At 37.4% G+C, this 24,908-nt stretch overlaps 2 protein-coding genes and 1 pseudogene across 10 annotated transcripts in view; 1 reads left to right on the top strand and 2 right to left on the bottom strand.

The window, feature by feature from the left end:
• The window catches only part of R3HDM1 (R3H domain containing 1), a 181,945-nt gene extending 166,814 nt beyond the window's left edge, over positions 1 to 15,131 (bottom strand). For 3 of the 9 annotated variants that reach the window (XM_058548883.1, XM_058548872.1, XM_058548875.1), the window contains exon 1: positions 15,007 to 15,130. The gene's annotated coding sequence lies outside the window, so the exon portion shown is untranslated. Of the gene's footprint in view, positions 1 to 2,414; positions 3,082 to 15,006 lie in introns of those variants that run through there. The other 6 variants (XM_058548877.1, XM_058548878.1, XM_058548876.1 and 3 more) reach the window with 4 other exon arrangements.
• A 673-nt stretch (positions 15,132 to 15,804) lies between these two features.
• The window catches only part of ZRANB3 (zinc finger RANBP2-type containing 3), a 240,023-nt gene continuing 230,919 nt past the window's right edge, over positions 15,805 to 24,908 (top strand). Inside the window, exon 1 of the mRNA XM_058548870.1 lies at positions 15,805 to 16,109. The gene's annotated coding sequence lies outside the window, so the exon portion shown is untranslated. The remainder of the gene's footprint in view (positions 16,110 to 24,908) is intronic.
• Positions 21,372 to 21,470, bottom strand: LOC131411079 (U6 spliceosomal RNA; annotated as a pseudogene).

Genomic DNA, 24,908 nt, shown 5'->3' with positions numbered 1-24,908 from the left:
CACTGAATAATTGTAGAATGCATTAGAACTATACAAACAACATCTAAATATCAAAGTCTACATAAAACAGTGGCCCATAATAAGCACATGAAAACATGTTCAACATCTTTAATCATTAGAGAAATGCAGATCAAAACCACAATGAGATATTACTACACGCCCACTAGGATGGCTATAATCAAAAAGATAGACAAGAGCAAGCATTAGCGAGTATGTGGAGATTGAAACCCTCTTAAATTGCTGCTGGGAATGCAAAATGGTGAAGCTACTTTAGGAAACAGTTTATCAGTTTCTGAAATGGTGAACCATAGAGTTACCATATGACCCAGTAATTCCACTCCTAGGTATATACCCAAGAGAAATGAAAACATACATCCACACAAAAACTTGTACAAGAACGTTTATAGCAGTGTTATTCATAATTGCCAAGAAGTACAAACAACTCCAATGTTCCTCAACTGATGAATTTATTTTAAAAATGTGTATAGCCATACAGTGGCATAGTATTCAGCCAAAAAAAGAAATGAAGTACTGATTTATACTGATAACATGGATGAACCTTAAAAACTTTATGTTTAAGTGAAAGGCAGTCACAAAAAAATGACATACTGTATGATTTCATGAAATGGCCAGAAGAGGCAAATCTATAGAGACCAAAAGTGGATAGTGGTTACCTAGGGCTGGGAGAGGGGGTGAAGAACACAGAGAATGACTGCTAATGAATATGAGGTCTCTTTTTGAAGTGATGATAATGCTCTAAGATTAGATTATGGTGATGGTTGCATAACTTTGTGATTATACTAAAACCCAATGAACTGCCAAGTTCAAATAGATGAATTTTATGATATATGAATTATATTCTCAATAAAGCTGTTTAAAAATATCAGCAGAAAAAAGGCAACATTGGCCAATAAATTTCAACTTGATTTATATGTCAGATTATATACAAACTCTCTGAAAAAACACACACCACATTTTGAAATCTTCTTGTAGATATCTACAACAGTGCATGATCAAGAACATCTGACTGACCCATATTCAAATGCCTGCTCATGAAAGCCAAGTCTAATTCCTCATTACCTTTGGGATCATAATACACCTAAAGAACCATATTCTGATGCTCCTCAATTCCCAATTTTTGCAACTGCTTCAGATCTCCATTCCTGCCTTCTCCTCCTTTCATGGCGATGATTTGTAAACATTATTGCTAACCTAGATTTGTTGAAAATTTATGCAAATCACTGCTGTTTGGCTTTTGCCATAACATATTTATTATGATCCTAAAAAGGACAAATCTTACCTTACAAAAAAATGGAACCAAGTATTGTACTTCATTTCAGTATGAAATATACTGAATTTCCTCCAGTTTCGCTTAACTTTAGTTCAGAAAGATTATTTCAGATATAAAGAAAAATAATCTAGATAACCAAGAAAACTATTCATGGAATGGATGTCAAGCAATGTTAACAACAAACTAGCTATTAAAACGTTCTACTTCATAAAACTTACTTCATTAAAAAAAATCCTGGTTTACAAAATAAGTAAGATATTACTTATTTTTTGTCTGTATCTGCTTCCATAAAAGCCACTCTTAATTAATACACAATCTAAATAAACACAGTATTTTTGCCATGAAAAAAGTAGCTAGCACCAGCAACCAAACTGTCATTCTCAAGCTACTCATATACGGAAATTCTGGAGCTACAACTGCTTGACTTCGTCTATAGTGTGAAGAATTTAAATACTGAATTGGATCAAGTCATCAAGTTAAAAGAGATGTAGGTATGCTTTCATATTTATAGTGTCTATTTCCTTACCATTAAATCTCACAATGCTGAAAGTAAAAACTCTTGCAGAGTAGATACAAAACAAACTTTTTACTAAATAAAATGAAATTATTTTTCAGTTATATCATGGACAATTAATGCTAACTTTTCAATTTTGTAATTTGCACACTGAGTAGCTCAGGTTCATTCACAATATAGTTATAAATATTAGCACTTGAGTCAAGAGGGAAGGTCTTCTAAGTACATAAGTAATTAGTTTTAAGCAACTGGCAATTCTAGGAGTAAATTATGAAGTCTAGAAGAAAGTATAAAGTCTGGTTGTAATAAGTCTGACAAGGCATCTAATTTGAAATATTCCCCAATAAACTTGCCTCCATTAAGTTCTGGGGCTAAAAAGTTAATTCCTTTACACTTGGTATGGTATAAAGTTGGGCTTGAAATTTAGAGACCCATGATAAAGCCCTGGCTGGACCCTTATCTGGTTATGTTAACTTTGGGTAAATAATTTATTATTTTTGAAGCATAAGATGCCAGGTGAAGAGTTGTGAGAGAAATGAGGGCAAGACAAAAATGCTTGTATTCAAATTTTATGATAGGATATGTAAAATCAATTCAATTAATAGTTACCTGACCATCAACTTTCACTTAGTTCTCTATTGTGCACTTGGAAGGAAGGTGTAAATCCCATGTAATCCTTGGAACCTCATATATTCAAGTAAAAAGACCGCTGAGATTCTTGTTCCTCCTTTTTCATAGCTCCATTCATCCTGTCCTATATTTAAGCAAATCTGTCCAAAGACGAGGGGAAAGAAGAGGAGGATGAGTAGAAGGAGAAGAAAAAAGAAAAGGAAATGGAAGCTGCAGCCATTCAAAATACAAAAATTTTGACTCAAATGGATCCCCATTAAGTCATGAGCTTCGTGAATGCAGAGGTATGTCTTTAAGGACAGAAGCAATTTAATTATTTGCCATTCTGTGATCTTAGTGTAATTTTCACAAACAACATCAATTATCCCTTATCTTAGTACCAGCATTTCTGTAAGCATTTTCACAAATGCCACATAAACCGAGAAAAAAATGACATGAGAAAAGATGAATAAGTCCTTCCTAAAATTATATAGGTGTTACATGCCAATAAAGTACAGGTGGATATAAGCTGCACTTAACATTTAAGTCGATCCTTTTAACTGTCACGTATTTTATCATTGGGTTTTCCATTTCAGTAGTAAGGTAAATGTAACCAAAGAGTTGTATAGTAGCTGTATGCAGTTTTCAGAAAAGCCACAGTCATTTTCATACGCCACAAATACAGCTTGAATACCAGACTAAAAAAAACACTTTACTCTTTTTTTGCTTTAATTAAATTTCAAAATCAGCATTCATTAAAAAGAAAATCAACACTGACAAAAAGCTGTGGAATGTGTACACTGGACATTATACCAGGATAAAATTTTTTGTGTAATATAGTATGGCAACCAGAAAATTTCATTCTTAATTTATCGCATGGATTTAACAAAACTTTAGAGCTGGAAAAGACCCACTAGATCATGAATATAGGATTTTAAACCTGGGTCTTTAAAACTGCTGTTCCAAAACTATAACAAGCGAAAGTGATAATCTTTATTAAAAAACAAGCAAAATGCATTCATAACTGAAAAAGTCATGCCTCTCTGGATCAAGGGTGATTCATATATAAAGTTAATGTCAGACAAACACATTCCTTAAAAACTTCTACCACTAAAATTCAATGGCTTTATATGCTGAAATGCTAACTTCTAAGAAAGACACACTCTTAACTACACCTAATTAATATAAACACCTAATTACCTAAAGTCAATCAATGGGCCAGGAAAAACAGGCTAATTCTAAAGTTTCAAAAAGAATATTCAAAACTTTAAAAAGGGGGATGATTTTAAATAATCTTCCTACCCGCTCTTTATATTACTGAGAATTAGCAAGAAATCATAAAAAGTGTGACAGTACTCTCAGCTAAGTTATAACTTAATTTAGTATTAACAAAAATTCAAGAACTAGGAAAAGAATGGAATAAAGAAGAAATGAGCAAATGGATTTTTGTGCAGTATATTGCATGTTAGCAGGTATTTTTAATTTAAGATTTAAAACTTATTCTCACATAGTCTTGTGAATTACACAGCTTTATTTATAATAACTAAAAACTAGAAACAGCACACAGGTGGCCATCAACAGAACAGGAAAATGAACTGTATATTTATACAATAAAATACTACTCTGTAATAAAAAGGAACTATTAATACATGCAACAACATGGACAAATCTGAAAACCATGTTGAATGAAGGCAGCCTTACACAAAAGAGTACATATTGTATGATTCCATTTATATAAGTTCTAGCACAGGAAAATATATGGTGGAAAAGAATCAGAACTTTCAGTTGTTATTCCTTGGGGTGATGATAATGTTCTATATCTTGAATATAGATAGATATAGATATATCTTATCTATATATTGACACATGGGTTTCAGGCGTGTACACAATTTATCAAAAACTCACTGAATGGTAAGTATGTGATTTGTGCATTTTTCTGTATGCTCTTCTACCTATAAAAAAGTAATCAAATATTGAACTCTAGCTAATTATATGCATGCCAAAATGTTCAAGAGTACTCTGATTCTTGCAATATATTTTAAAATATATCAAAAAATAAGATGGATTGATAGATATAGGATAAAGCTAGAGCAAAACAGTAACTGCAGCACTGAGTAATCTATCAAATTTTGCATATGCTTGGAAAATTTCACAGCAGATCTCTCAAAACCAACCCAGATGCTAGAAGACACTAGTGATACGTCTAAGTACAAGAGAAAAATGATTCTGAATTTGGCATTCTATACTATCAAACAGGTATGATGGCAGAATAAAGACTTCAGGTAAAATCTCAAAAGGTTTACTTCCTAAGCAACCTTTCTTGGGAAGATACCTCAGGCTATTACCTAGCAAAATGAGTGTAAAAACCAAGAAAGAGGAAGGATCCTCAGGATCCAGCAAACAGCTGATTCAACCTAGGAGGGCAGTGAAGGGAAGTCCCAGGACAAGAGCAGGACACAAGAAGCCAAGAGAAAATCTCTGAGGGAAAGAGGCCTCCATGAAACAGAGACTGAATAACTTTGAGGATATGTTGATAGTACATGATTGTTTGTTAATCAGAAAAAAAGAAAGATAATTAGAAACTCCAAGAAAACTGAAAAAAAAAAATTAGAGGAAATCCATGCTTCTAACGTGTAACAAAACAATGTGACATGTTTTTGATAAACTGACGGAAACATAAAAAAGAATCTATATGACTTTTGGTGCTAAGAACATTCTAGCTCTCTTCAAGTGATTCACGAATCTTGATAATAAAACAGTAGATAAGGGAATGATAATCAATTACAGATCTACTGTTACTGTTCGATTTTTAGGTGTATGCATTGTTTCGATTTTTAAAAAAGCTTTTAAAAAATATAAACTTTCTAAAAGTTAATTTTAGAAATGTAGTAAGTTCTACATTGGCTCAGTTTTCTATCCCAGTAAAAAAAAAAAAGTTTACAATCTGTTGGCATATTAAATAATAAACATGAAATGTTTTTGACTTCAAAAGACACAGAAATTGACAAAATTACCCGAGTAAAGAGCATCATTTCTCTCAAATCAACTTGATTGTTATCAAAATGATCTAAAAATAGGTTTTAAAAATGTCCTTCAAAATATTTCTTTCCTGTGGTTGTACCACCTTGAGTAAGAGAAAACCTAAAATCACAAAGATACTATTACGGTCTAGTTGCCTGGTTCTGTGACAAGATCTAATGTGCTTTGAGGACCAGATCTAGTTTCTCAACCAGCAACAATACGGAATACACCCTGGCAAGTCTAAGGAGGGCGCTAAACTGCCAGGGGGAGTATAGAGGGGAGACAACTATCTACTGAGGACATCTATAGGGTTACTCCTCCACCATTCCCCTTTTAAGGACAACTGGGCCAAGCAGGAGGGTCATGGGCCTGGGCAGGTAGTCTCTCATCCCTACCCACACCTTAGTTTCTACTCTGGAGGTGAGAGGAGAGGAGGAGGAGGGGAACAGGTGACATTGATATTGATGCACCCTTATGATAGTCTCTCATCCCTACCCACACCTTAGTTTCTACTCTGGAGGTGAGAGGAGAGGAGGAGGAGGGGAACAGGTGACATTGATATTGATGCACCCTTATGATAACATTTCAATAATGCCTGGGACGAGCTGGATTTCCTCTCCTCTTACTATGCCCTCACTCACAATAACAAAAATACATAGATATAGATATATATAAATTTTAATCTGAAGACCCTGAAACAAAGAAATATAATATAGAGACAAGTCCCTGGGCTGGCCCTGTGGCTTAGCGGTTAGGTGCGTGCGCTCCGCTACTGGCGGCCTGGGGTTCGGATCCCGGGCACGCACCCACGCACCGCTTCTCCCACCATGCTGAGGCCGTGTCCCACGTACAGCACCTAGAAGGATGTGCAACTACGACATACAACTATCTACTGGGGCTTTGGCGGCGGGGGGGGGGGGGGGGGGCGGAAAGGAGGAGGATTGGCAATAGATGTTAGCTCAGAGCCAGTCTTCCTCAGCAAAAAGAGGAGGATTAGCATGGATGTTAGCTCAGGGCTGATCTTCCTCACAAAAAAAAAAGAGACAAGTCCCTTAGGAATGCACTCCTGTCACTAGAACAGTTCAAGCAAAGGCTAAATGATTATCTGATTGATTTCTCGGTCATATCAGATCCCCACAAGAGCTTGCTCAAAAGGCACAAGCCAGATATTTCCCCCTCTCCCCATTCTAATATTCCCTGGAAGAAGAAAGGAAAGGAAATGCAGATAACTTTAGGAAAAGCTGCCCAGGTGATTGCCACTGGACTGATCCTTGAGAACCACTAAGGTTGGACCAGATGACTTCTCTCACATTCCAACACAAAGCACAAAGATTTATCTAAGGATCTATGTGATGCAGGTAACTTTGTTTAAGAAAACTACCACATCTTTCGGTTTAGCACTAAAAAAACAAGAAACTCTTCATAAGTAGACATTAAAGATTTGGGTCTAGACCTTGCCAATGTCCCTTAAAATCTAGTACATTTGGGATTAGCAGGCTCTACAGTGGAAATTATTGACTTAGCTAATAAATATGCATAGTTGACAGTCCCAGAGCCACACTTCGAAGTGTTCTCAAGGTACTTGTTCCTTTAAATCCTAACTGTCTTGGGGAGAACACTGCTGAACTTCAGTAAACAAGTGTAATTTCCATCTCTATCCAAGTATGTCCCCATTTCATGGCCTTTGTATCTTCTGTTCCTTCTACCCAGAATGTTCTTCCCTCACATAGCTCATGGCTTGTTCCCTCACTTCATTCAGGTTTTTGCTCAAACGTCAAGAGGTCTTCCCTGACCACTCAGTCTAAAATAGACCCTATACCTCATTCCATCACTCTTGAACCTCTCAACATGATTTTTTTTCCATTGCAATAACTTCTGACGTTATATTTTATATAAATTTCATTTCTTTGTTTCATCCACTAGAAAGTAAGATCCATGAGGGCAAGGGCTTTTAATGTTTTATAAAACCAGTAAGTTTTCAGTAACTATTTGCTGAATGAATGATGAGTGAATCCATACATTTCATGTCCTGTATAGCAACAATCACATCACTTAAGCTTTGCTACTTGTAATGGTGCAGAGTTTTAGAGGCAAGAGTTTATTTTCTAAAACTTGATATATAATTTGGTTACTATTTATAGAATCATTAAGGATTTGGAGTCATTTATATTTTAATTTTATTAATTTTAGCGCGGAAAATACATGCTGAAGAACCACTCTCTAAGGTAGAATTTTTGCAGTTTCTTTCATTCTTCAACAGTTAATGGCAGGATTAGAATATGGTGACAAACGATCTTTAAGGAGGCATCAATTTTAACTCCCTCATTTCTGAGAAATTCTTTTACCTCTTTTGTTGGCTCTTCCCTTTTCTTGTTCACTATCATGATTTGTAATTAAAAGGACTGATAATAGGAAACTATATGAATAAAGCTCAGCTTTTAAGTAAATACTTATACAATGAATCAAATTTATATGAAGGTTACCATGCTGTGATGTGTAAACTTTCAGTGGAAAAAACCCTAAGCTAATCCTGTATAATAGAGAGAGGTTGATAAGTATATATGAAAGACAAGCATCAATTCTGTCCTTTCTAGATACTCAAAACTTAACAGGAATGATCTGGTTTTCTGCTTACAAAAACCCTAAAAGGAAGTGTCATTATCCTCATTCTACAATTGAAGAAACATCTTCATTTTATGAAGAAATAGACTGAGAGGCTAAATTACTTGCTCAAAATCACATCAGCTATTAAGCGGCAGACTTGTGACTTGCAATCAAGTTTCTGAGTTTCCAAATAAATATTTCTTTTCATTGGAGAAGGCGCTCTCAAAGTGTGGATCATCTGTGGATCACTGTGGATCATCAAGATCCTTTCAAAGCGTCCATGAGGTCCTTTTTCCCCTATATATTCGTGTGTGGCCAAATCGTCGTCTTTATTTCAACCAAAACCACATGTCATATAAGAGTGAATGTAAAACCAGATATGAGAACCCAGCTATCTTCTGATGAGCCAAACATTAAGAAGATTTGCAAAAATGTAAAACAATGCCATTCTTCTCAATACTTTTATTTTTAAAAGTTATTTTTAATAAAATATAGTATTTCTGTTAAGAAATGAATTTATTATTCTTTTTAAGTGAATCATTAAATATTAAAGAATTTCTCTCACTTAATACTGTTAAAATGGCAATACTCCCCAAGTTGCCAAACTGACCTACATATTTGACACAATCCCTATCAAAATCCAATCCTGCTTCTTTGCATAAATTGACAAGCTGATCTTAAACTATGTAGAAAAATAAAAGGGACCCAGAATAGCTAAAACAATCTTGAAAAAGAAGAACAAAGTTGGAGGACTCACATGTCCCAATTTCAAAACTCGTTACAAAGTTACATAATTAAACAGCATGGTACTACTGGCATAACAATAGACATATAAATCAATAGAATAGAATTTAGAGTTGAGAATAACTTCCTACATCTATAGTCAACAAAGGTGCCAAAACAATCCAATGGGGAAATAATAATCTTTTCAACAAATGGTGCTGAGACAAAAACTAGGTATCTGCATGTAATAGAATGAATCTGGACCCTTACATCACACCGTACACAAAAATTAACTCAAAACGGATCAAGGTCATCCATACGACAGAAGGCTCATCCTCACGTTGGTATCCTCCTCCACCTCTACACTTTTACTTTTGACCTCCTCACATTCCTCCCCCACTGCTTTAAAACATTTAATACTTTTGTATTAAAAGGTGTATGGTCACACAGTAACCACAGTATAACTTAAGTGCTTATATTACTTTCTTCCCCCAAATTATTTCTCATTTGCTGGTTTTATGTCTTTACAAGAGGATAAAATCTTTCATTTTGTCTTACAGATAATCAGTAGGCTTAAAATGTAAATATCTGGTTGAATAATGAACACATAGCTCTTGACAACATCTTTTATAGCAACTGGAAAATGAACAATACCCATGACTGATATCAGACTCTTTCTAGTTTATATAAAGAGGGGCTGGAAAGTGAAAGGGTAGCAAGCCCTAATAAAAGGAGAATAAGAAAAGAATTGGCATTTAGGGAAAATAAGGCATATAAAACCAAAACAAAAACTGCATCTCAGATATGTTTGATGTAGAGGTATTTCTATTGTGCTCAGAAACATGTGAACATGACTTAGTAAAAATAACACAAATGAACAATATGAAATGTATGAATGGTATTTTGCAGAAGATATTTGTTTAAAAATAGATACTTTTTTCAATACTATAGAGGAACATACACATACATAAGTAATGGGTATTTTTGTACTTGACTTTTTAATTTTTAAATAATTATAGATTCACAGGAAGTTGCAAAAAATACTACAGCAAGCTCCTATGTACTCTTTATCCAGTTTCCCGCAATGATAACATTATATAAGTACAGTTCAATATCAAAACCAGGGTTGACACTGATATAACGCACAACCTTATTCAGATTTTACCAGTTTTACATTCACTCGTGTGTGTACTTTCTACGCAATTTTATCACATATATAGATCTATGTAACCACAACCACAATCAAGATACAGAGCTGTTCCCTTACTACAAAGATCCCTCATGCTACTCCTTTATAGTCACAATCATCCTGCTTCCTCCCCAGCGCCCCCAATCCCTAATGCCTGGCAACCACGAATCTGTTCTCCATCTTTTATAATTTTGTCATTTTGAGAATGTTATATAGATGGAAGCACACAGTTTTTCCATTTTAAGTTGTTTTTTCACTTGGCATAATTCCTTTGAGAACCACCCAAGTTGCTGCATGTAACAAATGGTTTGTTCCTTTTTATTGCTGCGTAGTATTCCATGGCATGGAAATACCAGTTTGTATAACCATTCACTCATTGAAGGGCATTTGTGTCATTTCCAGTAAAAAGATACTTATTTTTAAACATAGCAATTCTGTAATAAGCAAGCTTCTTTCCCAAGGGGACTTTTAAATGAAGGCCTTATGTTCATTTAAGCCACTGCTTTGCATATATTTTCAGAGATTTTTTTCCCCACAACATTCAAACTATTTTTTTTTTTTTTTTAATTAAATCCCATAGCTTCCCTCCCCAGTGTCGGCCAAGGCAGCAAGGTAAATCTGCCGTTAGTTAACTTCTAACTCAGACTGTAAGGTGATATTTTAAACCAGTTATGGCAATTCTTTCATGTAGAAGACAGGTTAGTGAAGTTAACTGCACAACTAGACCACAAAAGTAATTTATATCTGTCACTGATCAAACTAAAGTTGGCAGAAGTCAAATTATAGCACTTTAAACTCTCAAACAAGACAATATCAAATTATTGCCTTTCAAGAAGAAAGTCAAGAATAAAAACAAATAAATGTAGTTTATTTCCCATACTTAATTTCTTTTGGAGAGGAAATAGTTTTAGGGAGTTGTAGATGAAAACATTAGTCAAGCAGGCTATAAGAACAATCATTTAAACATGCTATGTGATCTAGTATTTATGAAATAAGAAGGCTCCAAAACCTCGCCACTTGCTTAGAGAAATGAGCTTACAGGTAGAAATTAAGAAAAAAGTTACAAATCTACAATTCAGAAGGCAAAGAGAGAATAACAGAGATCATAAAGTATGGGCTTTCAAAATTCACAGGAAAAAAATTTAAGTTAATAGGCATGTGTGGAGACTAAGAAGGTAAAAAGAGGCAAAATACTAAAGGATAAAATCTGGGAATAAAAAACCAAATTGCTGGAAAATAAGGTAGAGAACTAGCACTGAGCCAGGATTAAATAACTCATCTCTTATTTCAACCATCAGCCAATGACTAATTGAATTAAACTTTGGAAAAGATACACATGCTCACATCTTATCAGGTACAAAGAAATCTGTTTAATTACATAACATATCCTTATTTGGGAGGCAAAGTTAATAAAATTTTGTTTGATTATATGATTTGATTCCTTGCACCTGTCTGTATTATTATAAACACCAGAATTCACAGGAATTAAGTGGAAGATAATTTTTTTTTTTTAGAAAAAGATTACTATTATACTGAGAAAAAATTGACACGCTCCCTTCTCTTTATGATAGCCATCTTAGTTAAGTTATAAGTAATAAGTTATCATCACTGTATGTAGGTGCGACTAAAAAGACAGAGTACTGATTCTGTGGTTTGGAGCTGCAAGAGCTGTTTGAAAAGTTCACTGCCATTTGTAACCACACACCTCTTTGACCACACAGACTGCCCACCACATTTACAATAGATCATGAAACTGTTAATAGCAAAATTTTCTAATTCAAATAGCAACAATATAATATAAACCCATCAAGTGTTTATTATGGTACCATTTTCAAGAATGGAAAAAATAAAAGTGTTATCAACTCCCAGTGCTTCTTTATTTTTGAGGAATTAAAATTTAACATTAACTCAGATGGGTATAATTAGGTATTCTAAAGTGCCGGAACAAGAAAATCTCTTTTATTACTTGGCAAGGCATGGCAATGCATGTCTTCCACATAATATTTGAAAAAGCTTATTTCAATTTTATAAAATTTTCTGCTGCTGCCATGTAAGACCCCTCGAAGAAGCATCCAATTGTACTGGGTTCAACAACTTGGGAGGCCCACCAAAACACTGTGTACCTCAGCTCACTATTCAGCATAAGGTGCAGCTGCCTTGAACCCTGGCCAGGCATTACTGTCAGAGACTTCATAATGAAACTGTTTTCACACTAACCTTAAATTTACCGAACTGTACAAACTCCAAGGACACTATTATTCGTGAAGACCCAGTACACTTTCAAAAGCGCCTGGCAGGAGAAAGGGATGGTGTGTTTGGCATGTTGTTTCACAGAAAAGAAACCATCAAGTATTGATCAATAATGAGAATTAAAAACAGCAATAAAACTTAGCCTATGGCCATAATGAACTCAAATGACTTGCTTAATCTTGACTCTGTGTTAAAGACTTCAACTGTTCCTTGCCAATAGCCTGGTAGCACAATGAATATGGACAGTAACTATATAAACGAGATCTTGAAACACATATCAGCTAAATAAAATTTAAAAGATATTACAATAATTTATCTCTACATACTGTGGCGACTATGTGTTGCTGTGATGCTGAAAGCTATACCACCAGCATTTCCAACACCAGCAGGGTCACCCACGGTGGACAGGTTTCAGCGGAGCTTCCAGACTCAGACAAGACTAGGAAGAAGGACCTGGCCACCCACTTCTGGAAAAAATGGCCAGGAAACCCTACGAATAGCAGCAGAGCATTGTCTGATATAGCACCTGAAGGTGAAAGGATGGTGCAAAAAGACCAACCAGGGTTCTGCTCGGCTGTATACAGGGTCACCAGAAGTTGGAATCAACTCCATGACACTAACAACAACAGTAATTTACCATATACTTTTATTCCAGATAATCCATTTGAAATATATTCCACCAACACATGCATTTTAATGCAAAACAAAAAATCTTCTATAAAACAAGCAACTCTTCCGTACCTTACGACCAACGTCCCACATACCTTTCACTTTGAAAATGGCTAGCTGCACTTAAAAGTCACTATATAAATGAAAACCCCCATAGTACTTCCTCACTAACAGAACACTTTCTGAGGCTGCAGCAACACCTTGTGCGTGTGAATAACAAACTTATTCTCTTAATATGCATGAAAACAAGTTAACAATGCTAGTGGCTTTACATACTTCATCTCTAATCCTCACAACTCCATGAGTTAAGCATTATCATCCCCATTTTATAGATGAAGAAACTGAACTGAGGCTCATAGAGGGGTCCAACAGCTAATAAGAGAATGTAGAAGCCTCCTATATTTTCACCAGCCCTTTCTGTACATGAAGCACATGAGATCTAAAAGCATCAATTACAGAATTTATCAATTAACCAACAAGTTTCAGAAAACGCTTATGCTGAGCGATGTATGCTAGGGATACTTTGCGGGGAGCTGAGGGGACTTACCTTTCAGGATTATGTGTTTCTTTTTTTAAATTTTAACACACATCCAAATTTTTTCCAGGTCCTGAATCTACGGATCTATGTGACTTTGCTATCTAGGTGTATTAGTTATGGAATATGGAAGATCAATTAAGCCGGTATAGTCTTCCCAGATTCTGAAGAAACAGCCTAACAGTCAAAATTCAGATATTTCTTCAGAACCCAAGTTTATTTTGGTAACAAATAAGCCTCAGAAGTGGGCCTAGATTTTTATCTCTGATTACAGACATATCTACTACAAATTTTAGAATCCATTATTTAAAGACACATTCACCTACACAAAAAAGCAGGGAGTGAAAAGATGAGCACTCAACATGTGAAGAAGCAGCATTCTCTCAAATACAGCCAAATATGCCAAATTTTGTTAAACTGAGGCGTGTCCCATCATTCTAGTCATACTAGTATCCTACCATATTAAATATTACATAGATCTTACTGCTTCAAATATTATAAATAGATGGGCTTCCAGTTTGACTTTAACCATCTTTTCATTACTCAAAAGTTCTTGTAATCAATGAAATTTAAGCTAAAAGCAAAAAGTTTCTTCAGAATTACAATTAAGCAAACTGTAACCTTGGAGAGATACATATGTACATTTTTTTTTTCCTGGAAAATCTTATGAGAAAAATCATCTGCTATTTCCTAAGCCTTACTATTTTAGAAAGCATCTCTTCACCTTTTACTCTGTTGACTTACTATCCCAGGACAACTCAACACGGAGCATGATACCCTCAACACTTTAAGATTCTACATAAAAGCAAACTCAAAGAACAGAGGCACTCTCCTCTGCACCTAGTAACAAAAAATAAATAAATAAATAAATAAGAGAACAACCATAAAAAACTTCAAACACACATGGATGTTGGGGAAAGGCAAAGGCTCAACCATAATATGTGTAAATCTGATCCCCGGGGTCCGTGGCACTGACAGTCATTCAACTTTCTTTTCAACATCCCCACGGTGCTTTCTCTGGTACCAAAGGCAAATGTACCTACATTTCACTAACCGGTCGGAAAGCCTTATTTCCTTTCTAAAAATTCTCCTTTGGGGCCGGGGCCGTGTGGTGGGCCGGGGAGCCCGGGGCTCCGACGCCAGCCCCCCGAGAGAACAGAGCCATGCACGGCACCCGCTCCTGGCAGGCCTGCTGTGGCTGGTTCCCGAGTCCCTGGGGCTGCAAGGGCAGCAGCAGCCATGGCAGGGACTCGGGAACCTTTCCCCTGCCTCCTCCGCTAGGCCTCGAGGGGTTTGCTTTTCACATGGCCGGGTGGGGGCGGTGGGCACAAGGTAGTGGATGCAGCTGCAGCCGCAGCGGCGGGCCAGGCGAGCCGAGCTCCCTCGGAACCCGACCTCCCGGCGGGCCGGTAGCAGCAGCACCTCGGCGGGGCCCAGGCTGGAGCGCCGACGGCTCGGCGGGGAAGGCCACCGTCTCACACACCACGTCTCTCCCCTGCCTGCCTCCTTCTCCGTTAGCGCTACCGGTTGGCGGGCGGGGGAGGGGAGCGAGGCGCGTTATTCCCGGGGAGTTGGAAGGGGGAGGGGAGGGCATCTCTTACCCGCGTTACTGAGGAGGAGGAGGCGGTTGGAGCGCGGCGCGGCGGGGCGACGGCGGGGCTGGGTGGGTGCAAGTAAGAATCTTACGAAAAAGAATTAACCCCATCACCAGCCCGGACACCGGCTCCAGCGGCAGCCGCGACTGGCAGAATCCCGCCCCTTCCCATCACGCACTAGCCCCGCCTCTTCGCTCTCTTTGGGGGGCAGTCCACAAATCATAGGTTGTACATCTTCTGAGTGACATGGGAATCATCCAATCACACCTGAACAAACTGCCTTCTCTCCGCCCCTTCATATCCTCCCGGGCCACGAGAGAGCAGTGCCAAGTCTTCCTCCACCCTCAAGGGAAAAAGAGCCAATCGGTGGTAAATAACCGCCCTTGAAGGACGTAAAGGACAACCAATGGTAAAACTATGAGGACAGCCATTTTGCCCACTTGTGAAAGAGCCACCTTTTCCCACGAGTTGGAGCCTAAGGTGGGGGAGTTGTGGGAGTTTTTACTAACCTGGAGATATTGGGAAAACAACCATATGTCTTCAAAGAGTATTTATAGTGCTTTATAGGAGTAAAGGAAAATTTTCATCCTCCATGTGGAGGGAAGTGAGGAATGCTGCTTAAGGGCTTGGCTCCTCCCCTTGGCGGTAACGGGTTCTAAGCCCAACACCTGGTTTCTCCAGCCTCAGTTGGAGAAGGCGGGGTGATTGCCCTTTTGGGTCTGGAGCGACTACAGTTCCCAATGTGCTTTGCCCTCGCGCATATCCTTTTCTCCGTTTACTTCCCGCCACTCCTGACGGGAATTGTAGTTCCCGGGAGGTAGCCATGCCGCCTGGTTGGCCAATGAGAAGGGACGAACTTTTGAAAGATTTGGAGTGTGGGGCGGGGAACTAGTTGCCAAAAGGCTGTGGTGAATTCTTTTCGCCGCCCTAATAGAAGAGAGAAGGCATGGAAGGGTAGTCAGAAGAGTTTTGTCAGAACACTGTAGGGGTTTTAGATTCCAGTTGTTTGTACTCTCTTTCAGTTTGGCCCTTTGAAGTCACTTCCGCTTTCGGGCGGACACATGCTAAAGCTGTGGCGGGAGTTGGAGATTCTGCAGCGAATACACCAGGTGTGGCCGTCTGGGAGTGGCGTGGCGGGCAAGTCGGTAGTTTCTTTCGTGAGAGATTGCAAGTTGAACGGAATTTAATTGCATTTTAAGAAAGAGTGGGTGAAATGGGATGCGGGTATTTCTGAAATCCGTAGTGCCGTTCTCCACCCCTAGTGTTGAATCCCGGAGTCCCATTTTTCTTGTCTTTTGACTTGCTCACTATTAGATTGCACCCATTTATTTATGGAGGGTACCTCTAATGCCTTCAGCCGCTGTGCCTGCAGCATGGCTTCACGTCGCCAGTTTGACTAAAAAGAACGAGCTCAGAAGTTCTGAGCTAACTCCTCCCACTTTTACAAACCCTTCTAAAGGCTGCTTTGAAGGAGCAAGTCTACAGAAAGGCTCAGGATTGATACTGAAGAATGGTCCCATTACCATTCTTTTTTTGAATAAAGCATAAATCAAACAAGTGGCGGCAGGGTGCCAACTATAATACACTGATAAATAAAGACATCATTCTAAAGGCTTCGGAGCTCATAGCCTAATAAGCTGAGCCATTAGGTCCTGCTTTATGCCCGGTCGGGATGTAAAGTTGACTGTAATTATATGCTGTTGGACGTTCCCTTTGAGGTACCTTGGGAAACTCATTGAGGAAAGGAGATGCAGAAGGAGTTATCAGAAAAGGCCTTCCTCCCCAAGCGTGATGACTTTCATACTTAAATTCTTTTCCCCATTTTGACTGAGATTTTCTCAGATAAATTGTAACTTAGGTTTCCCTGTGGTTTCACCGAGACTTTGTCTTATAAATCATCTTGTAAAGATTTATGGAGCACTTACACTGTATTAGGCACTGTACCAGATTTTGGGGTTAGAGCAGTGCCAAAAAAGACAGGCCCCTTGTCCAAAAGTAGTGAGGAAGACAGAGGCCAAACAAAATTAATGGTAATGTTATCCGTTGTTTTAATCTCTTTTTAAGTCGTCTTCATTAGTCATGTTTTGTGCGTTTATTCGAACTCCTCTTTGCGTTCTGCCTGTGGATTAAAATATGCATTTTCTCCTTTTTTTTTATTATGGAAGCACTAATAAGTCTGTATCCAATACTCGTGAGTGGTGTTTATGCATCAACTAGATGATAAATTTTATAGTGTGATCCTTCTGGATATAGGAATCTAACCATACCTTTCAGCCAAACAGTGTTGTGGGTCCACTAGGCAAAGTGTTGTGTCTTGCTTTTTAATGCAGTTGGGATTTTCAGTATAATTTAGCGGTATAGTCTTCTATAGATGCTTAAATTTTTTTTTGTCCTGAGCTCTTCCAGTATAAATCAAGTCAATAAATAGTACTGATGGCCATCATTTTATTGAGTGTTTCCTCTGAGTGAGGAATGATATTAAGTGCTTTAAGTGCATTTATTTTCCCTGCAACAATCTGCAAGTATTGTTACCTGACCTTTTATAGTTGAAGAAATTGGAGCTCAATGAAGTTAAATAAGACGTTAAGGCCCTGATCAGTAAATTTTGGAGCTGAGATTCATATTCAGGTGTGTCTGATTCCTGAGCTTTTAACCGCTGCTCATCCTACCTCTTAAAAATTTATTAACTCCCCAATATGTGCTAGACACATAGTAAGAAAGAAACGTAAAATTCCATCCCAGAGTTCTGGAACGAATGATGGCCGTCACTTTTTCTTTTGAGCCATCCTTTGCCATGGACTTAATATATAGTCATTGTATTTAAACACACAGGAAAATATAAAAGAAAAAGTAAAGGTCATCTGTAATCCTGTTACCCAGAGATACCACTGTTAAATTTTGGTCACTAACCTTACAGATATCTCTCTACGTACAGAATGAATGGTATCATACAACTTTACTCTTTAGTTAACTTTTTTTTTTTTAACTCAGCAATAGGCTGTGTATATGACCGAATAAATATCAATATTATCATTTTTGATGCCTATCTGGTATTTAATTGTATATCTCTAAAATAACCAATTCCTAGCTGATGTATAGTTACATTATTTTCAATTAATTTAATCTCTTTCGAGTTGCCAGTTGTTATCTGTTACTGTCTCAATAATTTTAAAGAAATGACTTCTTAGGTTATTAACTCTGTGCCACATATTTTGCAAGCCTTTACTCCCATTTTGAAATTTGTCTTTTTAACTTTTTAATGCTGCTTTTAGTTTAAATTATTTTAGTGGGCGAAATAAAAAATGAACCTAGTTTGCTGGTTTGAGTACAACTTGCATGATTGTACTATTACTGGGAGATTGGGCAGGGAACGTACAAGTTTGGTGGAGAAATCAAGACTTTGGTTTTGGACATTTAGGCTAGAAATATCTATGAGATATCGAAAATGTCAGGTAGGTAATTAGATATAGGAGTCTGAAGCTAAGATATTATAAATTGTACTACCTGGATTATTTGTGGTAGCTTTTTAAAAGGTTGTCCTTGCTCCCACATCCGTTCTTCCAAATTTGACAAGATAATCTTTATAAAATAGCAGCCTGATAAGGCTCTCAATTTCTTATGGAATGAAGTCTAAACTCTTTTAGCATCACGTTTAAGAACCTCCGTGACCTGACCTGTTTTTACTTCTTTACCATTTGTCAGAAGAATCTTATTTTTTAGCTATATAAAACTGCTTAAGTTTCTGAAACTTGTGTTTTTGCAAATATGGCTTCTTTTTCCATAGAATATTGTTATCTTGATTCTCCATCTGCAAACTCCACTCTTCCTTCAAGTTTCAACTTAAGTTACATCAAATATTTATATGAGGTCTACTATGTACCAAGCATTTTTCCTCCTAAGTGAAGCCTTTGATTGCTTGCTGCCTTACACAGAGTCAACACTCCCACTTGTGTATGGTACTCTTATCTCTACTTCTTTCATAGCGCTCATGGCATTGTCTTGCAGTTATTTGCTTATAACTCTTATTTGGTCCTAGATTGGGCTGGGAGGTGAGGCTACAATGGCACAAATTCATCTTTGTATTGGTACCTCTGCAATGCCTGGTACATAATAGGCACTCAATAAGTATTTGTTGAATGAGTGATTTTAAGAGGCAGTGTTGCATAATGGCAAAAATTCAGACTTTTAAATTAGACCAGTCTGAATTCCAGGCTTAATATCACCGGTTGCCAACTTGTGATAAATTATTTAACACCTCTGAACCTTAATTTTCTTTTCCTTAACATGAGGATAATAATGTTTATCTTTATGAGTTGTATTGAGAATTACAGGAGATTTTCTAAAATTGCCTAGTGTAGTGCCTCACAGGAGATCACTCAATCAGTGGGAGTTATTTTATCATTATTCTGAAAACAGTTGCCTATAGAATGAAAGATTCTAGTGTGCTTGCTTTTAAAGTAATTAGATATTAGATATGACAGTTTTTAAAGCCCCATAAGTGATTTTTCAAATATTATATAGTTCTATAATTTATTGAAATTGCTCTTTTATCATTTTAGGATATTCAATTTTACTGACAAAAACGTGACTTCAGTTTATTAAATTTAGGTTGCAGCTTACTGACAATTTATAAGTATAGCTATATCAGATATAAATATGTAAATAGAATGTACACTATGTAAGCATGGAGTATATTGAAGTATGAAATAGGTACATTCCCAAGTCCTGATCAAATCTGAAGAGTTTCTGTGATTAAGTACTATATGACTTTGTATATAATCACTTTGAAAATATTTGAGTAGGGCCGGCTCCGTGGCTTGGCGGTTAAGTGAGCACGCTCTGATGCTGGCGGCCCGGGTTCGGATCCCGGGCGTGCCCCGAGCCACCACTTCTCCGTCCAACCCGAGGCCGAGTCCCACGTACAGCAACTAGAAGGATGTGAACCTATGACATGCAACTATCTACTGGGGCTTTGGGGGGAAAAAAATGAATAAATAAAATCTTTAAAAAAAAAAAAAAGAAAATATTTGAGTAGATCGGTAGATATCTTCATTCACTCCATTTTCAAACTCATAATCACAAACTTTTTTGTATATGAGTCTGTGGTTTCTAGAATCCATGTACTTTAAAGCAGGGGAGTCCAATAAACCTCCATATTCACCACTTGTAGGAACTGGCAGTTTATTCAAGCCAAATTTGTATTTCCAAAAAGGAACTTGAAATTACCTATATTATTACATGGTTACTTCTGTGCTTGCTTAACTGGGGAAAGGCATTTACTGAGGCTGTTAGCTTCTAGTCCTCTTCCTTTACCTTTGTCCAGCTGCCTCCTATTATCAGTGGGATGAGAGGAGGAGTGAGTAATCAAATCTTTATCATAGCTCACCCCAGATTTGTTTAAGATATTTCATTTTCACAACATTTACTGGTTGTATATGTAGTCAAATTGCCATAGTAATTAGAACCATTCCACTGACAATTTTTGTTTGACTAGGATGAATTTATAAACTTTAGTTATGTAGATTAACTGAATTTGTTTTTAAATTGAACAGAAGATTTGCCTGATAGTATGTATTAGGAAGAATTTTCCATATGTAGGCCTCCTTTCTATCTTAGAAATTTCTAGGGTATTCTAATACCCTAATATCCTAATATAGAGCCCTAATTCATATTTAATAAACTATCTCCCTCTGATCTTAATCACTCTGCAAACTGTGTCCCCATTTTCCTTGCTGTAACTTGAACTTGGCTTACTGTCTTTCTGTCTACCTAGAATGACCTCTGCATTCGAATGTACAGCCCAGCTGGCACAACCTGCTAGTTTCTTAGTTCCTGGACTGTCTGTCTGCTGTGAACTTTATTTCCACACTAGTTCAGCCATGCACTCCTATGGTCCCACCTTATACTTTCTCATCTCTAGGAACTATTCTACCTCTAGACTCTCTAATCGTGATGCGTCTGTCCTTTGAAGCTTTAATATAACAAATAATATTGAACGCTTAGTGCCAGACAGTGCTCTAGGTGCATGGAATACACCAGGAAACAAAACAGACAAAAATCTCTGCCCTTGTAGAGCTTACATTCTAGTGGGGTGAGATAGACAATAAACAAAAACCATAATAACTAAATTATATAGTGTTTTACAAGGTGATAAGTACTATCAAGACAGAAAAAGTAGGGCATGGAAGAGATAATAGGGAGTTGCAATTTTTTTGTTTGTTTTTTGTTTTTAAAATTTTTAGCTGTTATTCTGAAATAGTATAAGACATACAGAAAGTCAGAAGAATAGTGGAAAGAACTCCCATATGCCCTTGACCCAGAATCACATATTGTTAACATTTTGCCACATTTACTTTAAAATTCTCTCCCTCAAAAATATGTAACAATCCGTGAATTTGTGTGTCATCCTGGTGCAGGAGCCATGCTAATCTTCTCTGTATTGTTCTAATATTTTTGCTGCTGAAGCAGCACGAGAGTTGCAATTTTAAATAAGGTGATCAAGTTAAGTTTTCATTGGGAAATTGACATTTCGGAAAAGACTCTTGAAGGAAGCAAGGAAAGTAGCCGTGTGTGTATCTGGGGGAAGAGGGGTATAGGCTATTTGGACCAGCTAGTGCAGAGTCCAAAGCACGAAAGTGTAAGGACCTCAGTGTGACAGAGAGGAAAAAGGGAGGTGGAGAGGTAACAGGAAAAAGTAAGGTGGAGAGGGACGGATTGTAGAAGGGCTTATAAACCATTAATAGAGCTTTTATCAGAGTAAAATTGGGAGCCACTGAGGAGTTCTGAGAACAATATCAGTCAGACTTCCTCTTTCCAAGTATCTCTCTGACTGCTTTAATGAGAGGAGAATGTAGAGAACGAGGTGGAAGCTGGGATGTCAGGTTCTTGCAGGAATTTGGACTAGAGATGATGGTGGCTCAGATCAGGAGAGCAGATTCTGAGGTGGTAGGAAATGGTGGAATTCTGGGTATATTTTCAATGTAGAGCCAACAGGAGTTGCTGATGGATTGGATACAGTATAAGACAAAGAGAGGTGTCAAGGAATTGTTATGAGCAACTGGAAGGATGAAATGGGGAAGACTGAATGGAATACGGTTTGAGAGAAAGATCTAAAGTTCAGTTTTGGTCATGTTAAGTTGGAGATGCCTATTACACTGCTAGGTAGAGATGTGTGGTTAGATATACAAATCTGAAGTTCAGGAGAGGTGTGGTCTCCATGTATAAATGTGGGAGACATTGGCGTAGAGGTAGTATTTAAAGCTATGAGACTAATGAGATCTCTAAAGGATAGAGCAAAGGATAAGTGAGCCCTAGTACACTCTAACATTAAGAGGATAGGGAGATGAGGAAGAACCAGCAAAAGTTTATTTTTTTTTTATAATTTTATTTATTTATTTATTTATTCTTCCCCCAAAGCCCCAGTAGATAGTTGCATGTCACAGCTGCACATCCTTCTAGTTGCTGTATGTGGGACGTGGCCTCAGCATGGCCGGAGAAGCGGCGTGTTGGTGCGCGCCGGGATCCGAACCCGGGCCGCCAGCAGCAGAGCACGCACACTTAACCCCTAAGCCACGGGGCGGGCCCCCAGCAAAAGTTTAGACTGAGAAGGAATGACCAGTGATGTAGGATAAAAACCATGAGGATGTGGTATTCTAGGATCTAAGTGAATAAAGTGATTTAATGAGGAGGGAATGATTTACTGATAGGTCCAGTAGGATGAAGACTGAGAATTCCTTCCTGCTCTCCTTTTACTTCCAATTCAGGGCCTTTATATATACTTCTCATCTGGTTATTGTCTATTTATTCTTCAGGTCTCAGCTTTGTGTATGTATCTTTTAGGAAGCCTTCCAAACCGCCAAATCTGAAAACTGAGTCCCTCTTATATGCTCCCTTAACACCTAGTACTTTCCTTATAGTATTTCTTCAAAACTACATCTCTTTCTTTATTATTATATATCCAGAGTCTAGAGCGATGTCTGTTCCATGTAAACACCGGAATATATTTTTGTTGAATGCCTGCAATAATGAAATTCAGGAATGGAATTCATTAGATTCTTATTTATTTTTTAACTATAATTCTTTACAGAGCAAATATTTTGACTACTTAATATAGATATTTTCGGGGCCCGCCCAGTGGCGCAGCAGTTAAGTGCGCGCACTCCGCTTCGGCAGTTTGGGGTTCACAGGTTTGGAACCCCGGGCGCACACTGACACACCGCTTGTCCAGCCATGCTCTGGTGGCATCCCATATAAAGTGGAGGAAGATGGGCACGGATGTTAGCCCAGGGCCAATCTTCCTCAGCAAAAAAGAGGAGGATTGGCATCGGATGTTAGCTCAGGGCTGATCTTCCTCACACAAAAAAATATATATATTTTCACTGGGATTTAGCCCTGTGGAGCATTCCTGTGTTGAAAAGGGAGCAAAGACCCAGATATATGTCTTACCTCTGCCACTAGCTACATGATGTTGGAGCTTTATCTTTTTGGACCTCATTATCCCAGACTTTCAGATTCATTGGTATGTGTTAAGCCAGAGTGTGTGTTTTTTCCATTTTTTAAAATTAACATTTAAAATATTTTTAAATTACTATTTTGAGATCATTGTAAATTCACATGCAGTTGTGAGAAATAATGCAAAAAGATCTTGTGTATTCGTTACCCAGTTTTCCCCAATGGTAACATCTTGTAAAACTATAGTACAATATTACAACCAGGATATTGACACAATCAAGATAGAGAACATTTCCATCCCACAAGGATCCCACACGTTGCTTTTTTATACCCACAACCACCTCTATCCCGCCCCACCTTAACCCGTGGTAGCCACTAATCTAATCTGTTCTCCATTTCTATAATTTTGTCATTTCAAGAATGTTGTATAAATGGAATCAAACAATATGGAACCTTTTGAAATTGACTTTTTTCACTCAGGATAATTCTCTGGAGATTCATCCAGATTGTTGTGTGTTTCAGTTGTGCCTTTTTATTGCTAAGTAGTATTCCATGATATAGATGTACCACGGTTTGTTTAACCATTCACCCATTGGAGGGTATCTGGGTTGTTTCCAGTTTTTGGGTATTATGAATAAAACTACTGTAAACATTCATAAATAAGTTTTTATGTGGACATAAGTTTTGATTTCTCTAGGATAAATGCCCAGGAGTACAATTGCTGGGTCACATGGTAGTTGCCTGTTTAGTTATTTAAGAATTGTGAAACTGTTTTTCTGAGTGACTGTATGTATACTCCCTCTTCCTAGAAGCATACATCAAGCCAAGATTTGTTTGTTTGTTTGTTTGATTTTTGTTTGTGTTTTAAATCTTTGGATGAAGCTTTACTTCTTTTTAGGCTTTGTAGCCATACAAACTTGCATTTGAATCCTGGCTTTCTCCCCCACTGTGTCATAGTTTCCTCATTAGCAAACAAGATATACAGTACTTGTTTCATAGAGTTCTTAGGAGGATTAAATGAGATAGCATATGTCCAAGTTCTTGGCATGTAATGGACACTATTGTATGATAGGCACTCCAGAAATATTAGTTCTTTCTCCACCTTCAGAGCTAACTGAGCCTGTTTTTGCTGGTGTTCATGTTGTTTCAGTGGCATGTGACATCATCTCAAGAGTTTGTTTATATTGTAATCAGTTCCAGTCTATTAACAGAGTTACCACTTATTTGTTTTAGGTCTTCCTTAATTTTTTTCAAAACTCTTTTATAGTTTTCTGTGTATAAGTCTTGTACATCTTTTTATTAGATTTCTGAAATTTGAATTTTTTTGATACTCTTGAGAATGGTATCAATTTTAAAATTTTATTTTCTGGTTTTTGCCATTGTAGAGGAACACGATTGTGTATATTGATCATGTATTCGTCAACCTTACTAAATTTACTTATAAATCTGCTAGTTAT

Source organism: Diceros bicornis, chromosome 10 (assembly GCF_020826845.1).
Source record: "Diceros bicornis minor isolate mBicDic1 chromosome 10, mDicBic1.mat.cur, whole genome shotgun sequence".
Taxonomy (NCBI): Eukaryota; Metazoa; Chordata; class Mammalia; order Perissodactyla; family Rhinocerotidae; genus Diceros; species Diceros bicornis.
This window is presented reverse-complemented; position numbering and strand designations above follow the sequence as displayed.